Raw genomic sequence first — 16,871 nt, 5'->3', positions numbered from 1 at the left:
CCGAGAGAAATCCGTGCAAAAAAACTTGGTCAAAATAACCCCTATCTTCCCAGCCACTTCTCTACGATTAACTGCCCTAATTCAAACCCCTTAGTCTCGTCTCGTGTTCACAGTTCACTACTGTTTGTCCAACCTAGTGTATAAGCTTGGACCTTAACTGCTTCTTTGGGTCTCTGTTACTCTTGTGACGGCTCCCATGTACATGTAAAAATTACTATATAAGGTTTGTATGCTTTTTCTCCTGTTCATCTGTCTTATGTCCATTTAATTCTTAGGCCCAGCCAGAGACCTAAGAGAGTAGAGGAGAAGTTTTGCTTCACTTACGAGTCTCAAGGCCACCTAGAGGAGGCTTCGGGGATACAGACGTGGGCAAATGAAGTCCATAGGCAAGGGCATGGGGAGGACAGAGGGATGGATAGGAGAGGAGGGGTTCAAGAGACGTCACTAAGAAGGGCAAGCTTTGTGACTAACCAGCTCTTTGTGAGAAGCCAGGGAAAAGAAAGAATTCAACAGTTCCTTTTGGACCTTATTTGGAAAAATATCTTTTTTTTGGCCGTGCCCGGCAGCTTGCAGGGTCTCAGTTCCCCAACCAAGGATCAAACCCGCAACCCCTGCAGTGGAAGCGTGGAGCCTTAAGAACTGCATAGCCAGCGAAGGCCCTGGAAAAATATCTGTGTTCCAAATACACTGTCCTCTGTTCTCATCCTTACCTCATGCAAACCCACATAAATATGGTATAGGTCTTAGAAGTGGTTTAGTTCAATTACAGTTAGGCACTGAATACACGCCAGTTTCCCTATGGCAAATTAAACAGCTAACTATAGCAATAGATTTTTATCTACCCAGACAGCAGCAGCTTGTCATGAGCAGGAAGGCACACATGGCTGATACTCATTTCCTTTCTTGGTCTAATTATTCCCATGACAGAATATTTGCTTTTAGACCATATGTATAAAAGTTTATGTTGTAGCTGTTTAGGCTAATTAGCTAGTTTTTGTTTTTAAAGAAAGGCTAAACAATTTAGAACTGTAAAAGATAGCTATACTATTATTTTCACAGTTTAATAGGTTGAACATTTATAATGGATGTGGTCTTAGTTTGTTTGGGCTGCTATAACAAAAACACAGGAGACTGAGTGGCTTAAACAGCAAACATTTATTTCCCACAGTCTGGAGGCAGGGAAGTCCAAGATCAAGGCAGCAAGAGATTCAGTGTCTGGTGAAAAAACACTTCCTGGTTCACCCCCTTGTTTTGTCCTCACATAGCAGAAAAAGAAAGAGAGCTCTCTGGGGTCCCTTTTACAAGGCCACTAATCCCACTGATGAGGGCTCTACCCTCATGACCTAATTACCTTCCAAAGGACCCATCTCCTAATACCATGATACTGGGAGTTAGGGTTTCAACATATGAAACACAATCATTTAGCCCATAACAGATATCATGTTTCTTTCCTTTAACAGCCCAACCTAGCTTATTTCTTCTGCCTGCCAAAAAACTGGGTAATATCACAGAGGGGGGGAAAAGTTCTCTAAGAGAAAAGAAATTCCTAAATCATGTCATGCTTTCCTTGATGATACAAAGAATGAAGTCTACATCCTTCAGTTTGAACAATAAAGCCCAGATTCTTACATTTCTAGGGAAATGTGGTATTTTGCTGGATCTTTGTATTCTAGTATAAAATTTTAATTTCTGTTAGAATTTTTCCCCCTGGTATAGTTGTAGTATGTTAATCAGTTGAATCAGTTATTGCAGGTCTATCTGAATCAGGACTAGGGCAAGATGCCTTTGGGGACTATTAAAAACACTTTTATTGGACTTAATATTGTAGCTCAAGCCACTACTTTAAAGCCACTCTTTTAAAAGTACTTATCAATAGAGTACTTTCCTACATCATCACGAAAATGTAAAGTTAGGCTCGAATGTTACATTGTCATTTAGTTGAAGTCTGGCTAACAGCAGCTAGTAACACTCCTGTTGTGCTTATCTACTGTATTAACTCATTTAATCTTCACCTCAATGCTATTAGGTAGGAACTATTATTATTCCCATTTTATAGATGAGGAAGCTGAGGCACAAGAGGTTAAGTAACCAGACCAAAGTTACATAACTAGTAATGGGAGAACCAGATGCAGACCCAGTCAGTCAGCCCCAAGTCCACGCTCTTAACCACTGTGCTTCTTCTGGCTGTTTAAGTGAGAGTTAAGTGCTTACAGGGGAAAAAAATACTTCCACTTGCCTCCGTAAAATTCTAAGAATCAATCATGCAGTTATGTAGTAGATTGGGAGAAAAATAAAGTAACTTAGGGGGACAGAGTCAAGATGGCGTACTAGGAGTATGCGGAATTCACCTCTCCTCACAGTGGGGCAGCTACCAGTCACCAGTGGGGGACCACGGACACCTAAGGGGACGGGAGGACACGCAGCGACCGGGTAGGACGTGGGACGTGGGGGAAGTGAGGAGGGAGGAGAAGTGGAGGCGGGACAGGACCGGAGCCCCTGAGGGGCGGCTGGGGGAGGGGAAGGGATCCCCAAGGGGGAAATTGGGGAATCACTGGGAGGGCAGAGGATCAAAAGGGAGCGTGGCCAGGTTTCCCCTGCCCACTTGGGCCCCCGGGAACCTGCTGAGATCCCGGCCCTGATCCTCTACCCACCGAGGCCCCCTCCAGAGGCGGGGGTCCTGAGGGAGTGGGAGGGAGGGAAGGGGGAGCAAAAGTAAAGGCCGGACTTCCGGGACCGGCACCCCTGAGAGGCGCCTGGGGGAGGGGAGGAGTTCCTACAGCAGCAGGACCCAACCCGGTTAGGGGTCCAGCAGCGACGGGGGAGAACTTTTGGGGGCAGAGGAACAGGAAGGAGCGTGGCCAGTGCTCTCCCTGGCCACTTGGGCACCGGGGAGCCTCTTGGGCTCCCGGGCCTAGTCCTCTGCCCTCGGAGCCTCCGTCCTGCCGCGCAGAGCCCCACCCCTAGCCCCCACCCAGGGCCCCACCTCTACCCTCGGAGACCCCCTCTGAGACCCCCCTCCAACTGGGCCTAAGCCCCACCCACACACCCTCACTGTGGGCCTTACCTCCAAACTCCAGAACTCCACACTCCAGGCCCTCCTTTCCACCTGCTGCCTCTCCCCTTCCACAAAGGTCCTAAGCCTAAGCTCTGCCCGACGCTTGAACGTCTCATGCCATTCTGTTGATGAATAGCGATGAAAAATTAAAAGACAGAAAAAAAGCTGAAAGGGTCCTCGAGTTCAGATTTTTCTAGCTTCAGGTCACCATGCATTCATGAATTGTGAAAAGCATTTTTTTCTAGATGGATTGCAATAGAAAAAAGAAATATTAGAGTACATTTCACAGAGTAAAGGTATTGTCTTATTTATGAAAATTTTATTTATGGACAGGATCATAACCTAAAATATATTTCTTACTGTGAATTTCAAACAGAAACTTTGATATCTATGGATCTAGTCTAAACCTCCCTTCCTGTTAGACTGGGTCCAAGAGATCCAAACAAGATCAACCCAAAGAGGACCGCCCCAAGACACACTGTAATTTAAGTGACAAAAATTAAATATTACAAATTTCTAATTTTCACAAAGCGTATTTTTACTTTGTGAATGTGTAAATTATATACACATTAATGACTCCATGTACATTTCTATTTTTCCCCCTATGGGATTTGCAGGAGACAAATACCACTGGCAGCCGGTTAGTTTGTCAGAGGCATTTGTTTAAAGGAGAAACTTCTTTTAGTACAGACTATAAATAATACATCCTCCAGAACCTATATTTGAAAAGCACAAGTCAAAAAGATCACATTGGCCGGAATCACCTGTATTTATCAGAAATGCACGCAATTTCTCCAGCAGAGGGCGCTAAAATATAAATTCGGCACTTCTGCTAAGTGAAGCTTAGCAAAAGTTTGTTTAGTTGAATAATAGATTTGCCTATTCAGTCTTGGTTGTCAGGTTCCTATAGAAAATATACGTAAAAAGGGCTAGTCTTGTGGAATATGGGCATAGGAGGTCTTAAGAACCAAAGTTTTTAAAATGTGAAATTTTTAATATTAAATCAAATACAAGGGTAATTTCCTCCATGTTGCCTTGTCAAAATAGAAATGAAAAATTTGGTGCTCAGCAATCCCTTTTTGCTTAACCTCGTCAAGCCAGAGAAACAGATTTCTCTAATAAAGATGTAAAATGAAGTAGTCCTTCCAAGTCCTGGAAAGAAGAGCTCCCTTTCTTAATGGAAGAGACCTAGAAGGAATCTCAGGTGGATCTGCCACTAAGCGCCCGGGTCTGACCGCCTCTGGCAGTGATAGCTGTCATACCTCACCAAGAACAATCCAGGGTTGTAATCAGGTTGTAATCAGAGAGGCACAAAGCTGGTTATCTCCGGCCCTGAGGCTCTCCTGCCAACGTTGAGCTGGCAAGTTGCCTGACCTCAACAAAGCCCAAGGATGCTTTAGGTCAGAAGCAGGCTGATGAGGTAAGTGGCAGCAAGGGTCACAGGGACCATGGCCACTAGTAATCCAAAGACAATCTGGGCTTTTTTAAAGGGACCAGCAAAGAGATCGTCGGCAGCTAATACGGATGGTCAATACACCCCTACTATTGCCACCTCAACCTGGATCCTGCCTGGAGTTAGTTCCCATCCACCTGTAGTGCAAGGTGCTGAGTTGTAGAGAAGCTGGAGGGACGCTTTGTGTATTTCCATAAAATCAACAGGGGGAAACAGCAGCCCCAAACAAATGTCATCGGGATGTGGTATTACACCGTAATGCTCGTCATCTTCACTCCCCGTGCACCTAAACTTTATCTTAAACCTAGTATCCTATTCTCCATTCAAAAGCCTTGCAGCTCCCATGCTCTCCAAAAGCTTTTTCAATTTAGAATTCTTCTTCTCCGTTCTGCATTACTTTTCATCGGTAGCTCTTTGAGAGCACACACCACGGTCCCCTTTGCGTTGCATCTGCCTGTGTTATCTGTCTCCCTCCCTTCACACCAGCCTCTGGATTGGGAGCATTTGGAAGGCAGGGATCAAATGTTGTTTATTCCACCCAGCTCCTACCCAGTTCTGTGTACACGGAAGGTACTCAGTACATGTCTGTTGGTTTAGATCAACTACATGGACATTTTATGATGGTCAATTTCCTTTGTCAACCTAAGAAATATAAGAATAATAAAGCCCACACTCAGAGTGGCATTGGTTTCTCCTAATGCGTTTAAAACCCCAGGCAGTGTAGCCTAGAGGTTAAGAACATGGACTTTGGAATCAGAATAATGTGGTTTGGGATCTCAGCTGTTTCTTATTAACTGGGCGTCCCCAGGCAAATTACTTCATCTCTCTAACCCTCAGCTTTCCCTCTGTAAATTGTAGCTGATAATACCTAACTTGCCAGATTCCTTTAAGGATTAAATGAAATAATACATGCAAAGCACTTGCCACAGCGCCTGGCTCATAAAAAGGCCGTAAAAGGCAGCCATTGTTAGTATCATAAGCGTGACTACAAGCTCTTGTGACTCCAAGCATGGTAATCCTAAACGTCAAAAAGTATACTGTTTAAAAACTGATGAGGGGGCTTCCCTGGTGGCGCAGTGGTTAAGAATCCGCCTGCCAGTGCAGGGGACACGGGTTTGAGCCCTGGTCCGGGAAGATGCCATATGTCGCAGAGCAACTAAGCCTGTGCACCACAATTTCTAAGCTTGCGCTCTAGTTTTGCGAGCCAAAACTACTGAGCCCGCATGCCGCAACTACTGAAGCCCTCACGCCTAGAGCCCGTGCTCCGCAGCAAGAGAAGCCACCGCAATGAGAAGCCCTTGCGCCGGAACGAAGAGTAGCCCCCTCTCGCCACAACTAGAGAAAGCCCGCACACGGCAACAAAGACCCAACGCAGCCAAAAATAATAAATAAATAAATTTTTAAATATATATTAAAAAAAACTGATGAGGGCTAGAAAGAGAACCTATAGACCAAAAGAAAATTCAAAGATGTATCAATCAGTTGCAATTTAGGGTACCTTATATAGATACTGATGGACACTAACTGAACACTGGCTTTGTTGGTATTAAGGAATTACTGTTAATTTTTTAAGATGTGACAATGGTATTGCAGTTACAGTTTTTAAAAAGAAGAGTCATCTTTTAGAGATACATTCACAGATTATAATTTACTATTTCTGGGCTTTGCTTCAAAATAAGCTAGGGTGGGACTGGAGGAAGCAAATGAGGGTTTAGGTGAAATGAAATTGGCTGTTAGTTGATAACTGAAGCTGGGTAGTGGTTGCATGGAAATTCCACTCATTTGAAATTAGTTTTCCATAAATATTCAGCTACCTGAATAGATTTGTCATGGGTCAGTTTCCCCTTGGGAAGCAGAAGATGGAGAAAATTTCCTGGGAGAGCTCTTGGGATCGACATCTGTGAGGGAGGGAAGGAAGCAGGATGAGGCCATAGGGAAAGGACTCATTGGGTCCTACAGGGGCTCTGGGGGTGGGATAGCCCTTCAGCGTCATCCTGAGTTAGGTCGAGGGAACTGGGCCTTTCTGGTCACATGTGACCACTCACTGGACGTGGGCACAACCTGGGCAAAAGAGGGGGTGTGACTCTCAGCAAGTCAGCAAGGCTCTCCAGGCTAGAGTGAGTCCTGAAACATACTCGGCTACCTGAAGCCAGGGCTCACAGCAACTGGGGGTGTAGGTGGACGTGAATAATGATAAACAGTGGTCAGTAGCAAGACAAACAAGCGTCCAAAAATCAAAACCCTTATTTATTCCATCCGAAGTACAATGACTGGATCTTTCGTAGCCTTAGTCAAGACTGCCTGATAGCGGGTATTTCATTTTTGTACGTATTTCAGGTAGTCATCTTTCTCTCTGTTACTCTATCTACCAGCTATAGCCTAAGGAAGACATTTCCGTTACTCGGTAGAAAGGATGCAGGTGGGTGAGGCATGTATGCTTATGTGCTTCTTCACACTGATAATGGGGAGCTTTCTCTTGAAACCTTGAGAGGAAGCTAAAGAAAATAAATAGAAACAGTGAAAATTCCTAGACAGTCACATTCAAGGACACATTATCGCAGCCAGTTTTGTTTTCTCCTGAGGCTGAAAGGCGGGCTTCTGATTCCATCTCAGGAGAGAGTCTCCGCTCACCGAGTCCAGACACAATGCTCGAGCCTCCGTGTACACAAAGGCTTGTGGCTGAAGAGCAATGACTCGATTTCAACAAAGGCTAGAACAATCTTTTCTCTCTTCTGCCACAACGCATTTTAACATTTGAATGAAGGAAAAAGTGCAAGATTTTTTTTCCCAACTGAAGAGTAGATCCTGAATATCTGAAGTCTTGGCAAGTGTAATTGCAGAGGAGGTGTAAACTATATTTAATGAAACTGATAGTTGAATGTACATAGAAAAATTACTGTTGCTGGTCCAAGCAATCAGCTAGTGGACACCTAATTATCTGGAATTACTAGAAAGTAGGCGAACTAGAGCTATGCAATTTCAAGTTTTTTCACTCTTATTCAGTGGCATATCAGTGGAGGGGGAAGAGTTCTATCTGGGTGCGAACAACAAGGGGGTGTACCTTCTGTGGGGAAAGTAAAAACATCTTTAAAATGGACTAAACCTCTCACTTGTTCTCACCATGTGGTGGGGTTTGGAATCTGGGCAGGGATAAGGGAATTTGCTCTGTGTCGAATCAGCTGAGGTCACTCTCTCAACGTCATTTAGCAGGTAGCTGGGCTGCGACGGAATGTCCAGGAGGGCTTCACTTACACATCTGGTGCTTGGTGTTCCCCCATGTGGCTTTTTTCTCTTCACATGGGGTCTCATAATTCAGTAGTACGCTGGAGCTTCTGTATAGCCAGGTGGCTGACTTCTTAAAGCAAATGCAGAAGCTGCCAATCCTCTTATAGGCTGGCTGGACTCAGAATGGGCACATGATTACTTCTGATTACTTCATTCTGAGAGTCATAAGACGAGCCCAGGTTTAAGGGGAGGGGAATAGATTTCACTCCTTGATGTGCTTACAGGAAAAAAAAGGGATCGATGGCATTCATCTTTAGACACATATTTACCTCAGGTAAAGTATTTAAAATCTCACATAAACATGAAGCAAACAAAAACAGAGAATTTATTACCAGAACATCTATACCACAAGAAAAGGTCAAGGAAACTCTACAGGCAGAGGAATATGCTGGTAGACAGAAAGTAGGCTCCACACAAAGAAATGAAGATCTCCAGAAACGGTTCAACTGAAAGTAAGATATAAAAGACATTTTTTAATTGAAATATAGTTGATGTACAATATCACATAAGCTACAGGTGTACAATATAGTGATTCACAATTTTATTTTTTATTTTATTTATTTATTTTTTTTTTATTTTAACATCTTTATTGGAGTATAATTGCTTTACAATGGTATGTTAGTTTCAACTTCACAACAAAATGAATCAGTTATATATATACATATGTTCCCATATCTCTTCCCGCTTGCATCTCCCTCCCTCCCACCCTCCCTATCTCACCCGTCAAGGCGGTCACAAAGCACCGAGCTGATCTCCCTGTGCTATGCGGCTGCTTCCCACTAGCTATCTGCCTTACGTTTGGTAGTGTATATATGTCCATGCCTCTCTCTCGCTTTGTCACAGCTTACCCTTCCCCCTCCCCATATCCTCAAGTCCATTCTCTAGTAAGTCTGTGTCTTTATTCCTGTTTCACTCCTAGGTTTTTCATGACATTTTTTTCCTTAAATTCCATATATATGTGTTAGCATACGGTATTTGTCTCTCTCTTTCTGACTTACTTCACTCTGTATGACAGACTCGAGGTCTATCCACCTCATTACAAATAGCTCAATTTCGTTTCTTTTTATGGCTGAGTAATATTCCATTGTGTATATGTGCCACATCTTCTTTATCCATTCATCTGATGATGGACACTTAGGTTGTTTCCATCTCTGGGCTATTGTAAATAGAGCTGCAATGAACATTTTGGTACATGACTCTTTTTGAATTATGGTTTTCTCCGCGTATATGCCCAGTAGTGGGATTGCTGGGTCATATGGTAGTTCTATTTGTAATTTTTTAAGGAACCTCCATATTGTTCTCCACAGTGGCTGTATCAACTTACATTCCCACCAACAGTGTAAGAGGGTTCCCTTTTCTCCACACCCTCTCCAGCATTTATTGTTTCTAGATTTTTTGATGATGGCCATTCTGACTGGTGTGAGATGATATCTCATTGTAGTTTTGATTTGCATTTCTCTAATGATTAGTGATGTTGAGCATTCTTTCATGTGTTTGTTGGCAATCTGTATATCTTCTTTGGAGAAATGTCTATGTAGGTCTTCTGCCCATTTTTGGATTGGGTTGTTTGTTTTTTTGTTACTAAGCTGCATGAGCTGCTTATAAATTTTGGAGATTAATCCTTTGTCAGTTGCTTCATTTGCAAATATTTTCTTGCATTCTGAGGGTTGTCTTTTGGTCTTGTTTATGGTTTCCTTTGCTGAGCAAAAGCTTTTAAGTTTCATTAGGTCCCATTTGTTTATTTTTGTTTTTATTTCCATTTCTCTAGGAGGTGGGTCAAAAAGGACCTTGCTGTGATTTATGTCATAGAGTGTCCTGCCTATGTTTTCCTCTAAGAGTTTGATAGTTTCTGGCCTTATGTTTAGGTCTTTAATCCATTTTGAGCTTATTTTTGTGTATGGTGTTAGGGAGTGATCTAATTTCATACTTTTATATGTTCCTGTCCAGTTTTCCCAGCACCACTTACTGAAGAGGCTGTCCTTTCTCCACTGTACATTCCTGCCTCCTTTATCAAAGATAAGGTGACCAAATGTGCATGGGTTTATCTCTGGGCTTTCTATCCTGTTCCATTGATCTATATTTCTGTTTTTGTGATTCACAATTTTAAAGGCTACACTCCATTTATAGTTATTATAAAATATTGACTCTATTCCCCATGTTGTACAGTTTATCCTTGTAGCTTATTTTATACATAATCGTTTGTACCTCTTAATCCTCTCCCCCTATATTGCCCCTCCCCTTCCCTCTCTCTACTGGTAACCACTAGTTCGTTCTCCATATCTGTGAGTGAGCTTCTTTGTTATATTCACTAGTTTGTTGTATTTTTTAGATTCCACATATAAGTGATATCATACAGTATTTCTCTTTCTCTGTCTGACTGACTTAGCATAATGCCCTCCAAGTCTATTCATGTTGCTGCAAATGGCAAAATTTTGTTCTTTTTTTATGACTGAGTAGAATACTACATATCACATATTCTCTATCCATTCATCTGTTGATGGACACTTAGGTTACTTCCATATCTTGGCAACTGTAAGTAATGCCGCTATGAACATTGGGATGCATGTATCTTTTTGAATTAGTGTTTTTGTTTTTTCAGATAGATACCCAGGAGTGGAATTGCTGGGTCATATGGTAGTCCTATTTTTAGTTTTTTAAGAAACCTCCGTACTGTTTTCTACAGTGGCTGCACCAGTTTACATTCCCACAATGGTGCAGGAGGGTTCCCTTTTCTCCACACCCTCACCAACATTTGTTATTTGTGTTCTTTTTGATGATGGCCATTCTGACCAGTTTGAGGTGATATCTCATTGTGGTTTTAATTTGCCTTTCTCTGATGATTAATGATATCAAGCAACATTTCATGTGCCTATTGACCATCTGTATGTCTTCTTTGGAAAAATGTCTATTGAGTTCTTCCACCCATTTTTGAATTGCGTTTTTTTTTTTTTGATGTTGAGTTGTATAAACTGTTTATATATGTTCGATATTAACTCCTTATCAGTCACATAATTTGCAAATATTTTCTTCCATTCAGTTGGTTGTCTTTTTGTTTTGTCGATGGTTTCCTTCGCTGTGCAAAAGCTTTTAAGTTTAATTAGGTCCCATTTGTTTATTTTTGCTTTTATTTCCTTTCCTTTAGGAGACAAATCCAAAAAAATATTGCTATAGTTTATGTCAAAGAGTGTTCTGCTTATGTTTTCCTCTAGGAGTTTTATGATTTCCGATTTTACATTTAGATCTTTAATCCATTTTGAGTTTATTTTTGTGCATGGTATTAGAGAATGTTCTAATTTCATTTTTTTATGCATAGCCGTCCAGTTTTCCCAACAGCACTTATTGAAGAGACCGTCTTTTCTTCATTGTATAGTCTTGCCTCCTTTGAAAAGATATTTGTTTTTAATTGCTCTAAAAGATAACTATCTAAAGCAAAAATAGTAGCAATGAATTGTAGAATTTTAGTATTATGGTATATATAAAGAAAAAATATATGCCAACAACAGCACAAAAGGTAGAAGCAGGGAATTGGAAATATACTCTCATAACATTCTTGTATTATATGAGAAGCAGTATATTATTTGAAGATAGCCTGTGATTAACTAAAGATTAGAGCAACCTGAAGTAAGTCAGACAAAGACAAGTACTATATGATATCACTTATATGTGGAATCTAAAAAATAACACAAATGAATCTATATACAAAATAGAAGCAGACTCATAGGCATAGAGAACAAACTTATGGTTACCAAAGGGGAGAGGGAGGGAGGGAGGGACAAATTAGGAGTATGGGATTAACAGATGCAAACTAGTATACATAAAACAGATAAGTAACAAGGATTTACTATATAGCACAGGGACTTATATTCAATATCTTGTAATAACCGATAATGGAATATAATTTTTTTCAAGATAACTGGATATCCTTATGCTGTACACCTGAAACTAACACAGTACTGAAAATCAACTATACTTCAACAACAACAAAAAAAAAATTAGGGAAACCTAAGTATATAAAAGATCTAACTTGCCTTAGCTGACACTGAGTGAAACCAACATTCTACCCAACAACAGAATGCACATCCTTTTTAAGCACACATGGAACATTTACCAAGATAGGACATAATCTGGGCTCAATGAATAGATTCATATTATGAAATGCTTCCACAAATTTAAATGAATTGAAACCATAAAAAGCGTGTTTTCAAACTTTAACAGAATTAAACTATAAATCCATAACAAAGGGATATCTGGAAAAACCCCAAATCTTTGGAAATAAAAAATTACTAAATAACACATGGGTAAAAGAGGAAATCATGGGGAGAGTAGAAAATATTTTGAATTGCATAAAAGTGAAGTCACAACATATCAAGTTATGTGGGATGTAGTTAAAGCAATGCTTAGAGGAAAAATTACAGCATTATATGTTTACATGAGAGAAGAAGAAAATCTTAAGTCAAAAATCTAAGTTTGGGACTTCCCTGGTGGTGCAGTGGTTAAGAATCTGCCTGCCAAGGCAGGGGACATGGGTTCAATCCCTGGTCCAGGAAGATCCCACATGCCATGGAGCAACTAAGCCCGTGCGCCACAACTACTGAGCCTGTGCTCTAGAGCCCGCAAGCCACAACTACTGAGCCGATGAGTCACAACTAACAAAGCCTGCGCACCTAGAGCCTGTGCTGCACAACAAGAGAAGCCACCACAATGATAAGCCCACGCACTGCAACGAAGAGTAGCCCCCACTCACTGCAACTAGAGAAAGCCCGTGCACAGCAACGAAGACCCAACACAGCCAAAAATAAATAAATTAAATAAATAAATTTAAAAAAATAATCTAAGTTTCTACCTTAAGAAATTGGAGAAAGGAAAGTAAACTGACCCAAAACAAGTGAAGAAGGGAAATAACAAAGGAAGAGCAGGAATCAATGGAACTGAAAACCGAAAAACAAACAATGAAACCAAAGCTGATTCTTTGAAAAGGGCAATAAAACTGTTAAACCTCCATCCAGACTGACCATGGATATAAGAGAGGACTCAAATTACCAATATTAGGAATGAAAGAGGGAACATCACTATAGATCCTGCAGGCATTTAAAGTACAATAAGGAAATAGGACGTACAAGGTTATGCCACAGATTTGACAATTTACACAAAATGGACCAGTTCTTTGAAAGAAAAAAATTACCAAAGCTCACTCAAGATGAAATTTATAACCTGAATGATCCTACATCTATTAAAGAAATTGAATTCATATTTTAAATTTTTCTAAGAAAGAAAGCTTCTGGTTCAGAAGAGTTCAATGGTATGTACTACAAAACATTTTAAAGAATAAATGGTACCAGCTCTACACAAACTTCTCCATTATACAGAAGAGGAGGGAGGACTTCCTAACTCAGGTATTGAGGCCTGCTTTGTCCTGATGCCAAAAGCAGACAAAGACATTATAAGAAAACAGAACAATAACTCTCAAGATCACAGAAGCAAAAAAAAAAAAAAAAGAATGATAATATATCATGACCAAGTGAGCTTTATACAGGAAATGAAATGTTAATTCAACATTCAAAGCTAAGTCAATGAAATTTACCATATCAATGGACTAAAGAAGAAAAAACATATGATTAGCTCAATAAATATGGCAAAAACATCTTACCAAATTTAACATTTTATTTGTTTATTAAAAATAAAAACTCACAGCAAATTAGGAAAAGAGAAAATTTGCTCAACCTGATAAAGGACATCTACCAAAAAACTCTACAACAATCATCGTACTTAATAGTGAAAGACTGAAAGTTTTACCCCTGATTTCAGGAACAAGGAACAGATGTCTGCTCTCATACCCCTATTCAATATCATATTGGAGATCCTGGTTAGTATAATGAATACAAAAAAGAAAATAAAAGGCACACCGATGCGAAAGGAAGAAATACAACTGTCCCTATTCACAGATGACATGATAATATACATAGAAAATCACAAAGAATGTACAAAAGAAGCTTCTAGAATGAATATAAGTTTGGCAAGGTCACAAGATATAATGTCAATGTACACAAATCAATGATAATTCTATATACTAGCAACAAACAACCATAAATTGAAATTTTAAAAAAATCATTTACAATCACACCAAAAACATTAAATACTTAGGTATAAATCTAATGAAATCTATACAAGATGTACTTAAGACTACAAAACAGTGATGAAAGAAGTCAAAGAAGATCTAAACACATGGAAAGGAATAGTAGTTTATGGATTGGAAAACTCAATATCATTAAGATGCCAATTCTCAAATTTTTTTTTTGGCTGTGTTGGGTCTTCGTTGCTGCACGCGGACTTGCTCTAGTTGTGGTGAGTGGCGGCTACTCTTTGTTGCGGTGCGCGGGCTTCTCCTTGCGGTGGCTTCTCTTGTTGCGGAGCACGGGCTTCAGTTGTTGCAGCATGCAGTCTCAGTAGTTGTAGCTCGTGGGCTCTAGAGCACAGGCTCAGTAGTTGTGGCGCATGGGCTTAGTTGCTCTGTGGCATGTGGGATCTTCCCAGGCCAGGGATCGAACCCGTGTCCGTTGCGTTGGCAGGAGGATTCTCAACCACTGCACCACCAGGGAAGCCCCTCCCAAAATTGATCTATAGATTCAACACAATCCCAATCAAACTTTCTGCAAGAATTTTTTTTGTGGAACGTTGATAAGCTAATCCTAAAATTTATATGGGAAAGCAAAGGAGCTGGAATAGTGAAAACAATTTTGAAAAAGAGAATGGAAAACTTATAAAACCTGATTTCAAGACTTACTCTAAAGAATCAGTATTCAAGACAGCCTGGTATTGCTGAAAAGATAGGCACATATGTCAATGGAACAGAATAGAAAGCCCAGAAGTAGATCCACACATATATGGTCAGTTGATTTTTGACAAAGGTGCAAAGGCAATTCAAAAGAAAAGAGTATTTTCAACAAATGGTGCTGGAACAATTGGACATCTATATGCCAAAAAAAAAAAAAAAAAAAGGAATTTTGACTCATCCCTTACACCAAATACAAAAACTAACTGAAAATCACATAGACATAAATGCAAAACATAACACTACAAAATTTCTAGAAGAAAACATATGGAGAAATCTTTGTGACCTTAGAAAGACAATGTTTCTTAGATACAACACCAAAAGCACAATTCATTAAAAAAAAAAAAAGGAAAAGGAAAACTTGGACTTCATTAAAATTAAGACCTCTTTGAAAGGCATTGTTAAAAAAAAAAAAAGCCATAGACTACAAGAAAATATTTGCACCACGCACATCTGATAAAGGACTTACAACATATCCAGAATATATGAAGAACTCTCAAAACTTGATAATAAGAAAACAAACAACCCAATAAAAGAAAATGGGTAGACTCTTTACTCAAGAAGGCATACTGGTGGCAAATGCACACATGAGAAGTGCTCAGAAAAACCTGTTGAATGGATGAATGAATGAGTGAATGAGGTTTGGCCTTCCCAAAGTTATCTGCTACTTGATTAACACTTTCGAATTTATTATGATGATTATTCTAGCAACTAGAACCCTTGAAAGTTATTCTAGTACAAACATACATACTAAAGCCAGAGAAAAATAAGTTTTAAGTATCTCTATCTCAGGTCCCTTCTAGCAGGGAGAATAATATTTTTAAAAGTTAGCTATGTTGAGATAAACACAAAATATTTCATAGGGCTGCTTCTCACAGTATTTAATAAAATGATGGTATCGTGCAGAGTTCATTTGAGTCAAACAATTTAGTGGGGGCTAATTGGATTCAGTCCATGTCCTCAGCTTTCTAAAGATCTAGCTTAATGCAGGGGTGGATTTAGACTATTCCGATAACACTACAAAAATGAAAAATTCCCGTAAAAATTTCCTCTCTCGGTTAGGCTTTGGATAGATACTCAGTGTCAGTAAATTCAAGATATACCACTAGATAAAAAGAGTGCAGATAGACATCCACCAATGATGCTAACAAGGCCACGTGTCTGAGAAGACCGCCCCCCCCCCCACCACAGCTGGGCTGCAGCAAGAGTTTCTGCTTTGTTTCAAAGCTAACAGTTTATTTCCTCAGCTCTCCTCATTTGCAGACAGTAGAATTCAAAGTTGCTATTGCCTTCTTTTCTTGAAGACTTTATTAGATGGTTAAGAGGCCTCTGAGATTATGTCTTCTCTCTTGGTCTCTATTTCACACTTAAAATTTTGATTCACAACCTATCTTCTGGCAGAGTAAAGTATCTTAGTCTCGTGAAAACATGTGTTTGTGTGTATGTGTGTGTTTTCTATTTGTTTTTTCTCTGTTCCAGAAATGGAGTAAAGGTTATTGACCTATTCCCCAGACATCAGTTTGTTTTAAATTGTTTAAGGGGTTCAAAAGGTGGTCAGGCCTTTGTACTTACTAGTATGCTCTGAGGACTGTCACAAGACAGCATGCTAAGGTTCCAAGAGACAGTCTGGCTGCTGGATGCAGCTGAGTCTGGATGATAAAATTGTGTACAGTCAACAGCAGCAATTTATTTAGCAAGGTCCAAACTATGCACTATTTGCTAGAGAGTTTGGAGGTGAGGCAAGGATTGGGGCAGCAGGGTGAGTCCAAAGTTGCACGATGAAAGAGGCCATCCACCATGACCACTATGTATTAAAGTGCTGGCGCAGTGTAGGCTTTGAAATGGTAATGGCCACATCTTTTCACAATATTGTTTCTATAAATGATATCATTAAATTAGTGTTTGTTCAGGGACTACACTTCCATTAGCCAATGATAATATACTTTCCAAAGACCTTTGAATCTAATGAGATACTCATTAGAATGTCACAGAGGGCTTCCCTGGTGGCGCAGTGGTTGAGAGTCCGCCTGCCGATGCAGGGGACACGGGTTCGTGCCCCGGTCCGGGAAGATCCCACATGCCGCAGAGCGGCTGGGCCCGTGAGTCATGGCCGCTGAGCCTGCGCGTCCGGAGCCTGTGCTCCGCAACGGGAAAGACCACAACAGTGAGAGGCCCGCGTACTGCAAAAAAAAAAAAAAAAAAAAAGAATGTCACAGAAACCTTAGGTGGCATGGGGTTAAAAAAAAAGA

The sequence above is a fragment of the Delphinus delphis genome, chromosome 10, assembly GCF_949987515.2.
Source record: "Delphinus delphis chromosome 10, mDelDel1.2, whole genome shotgun sequence".
Taxonomy (NCBI): Eukaryota; Metazoa; Chordata; class Mammalia; order Artiodactyla; family Delphinidae; genus Delphinus; species Delphinus delphis.
Note: the sequence above shows the minus strand (reverse complement) of the source record.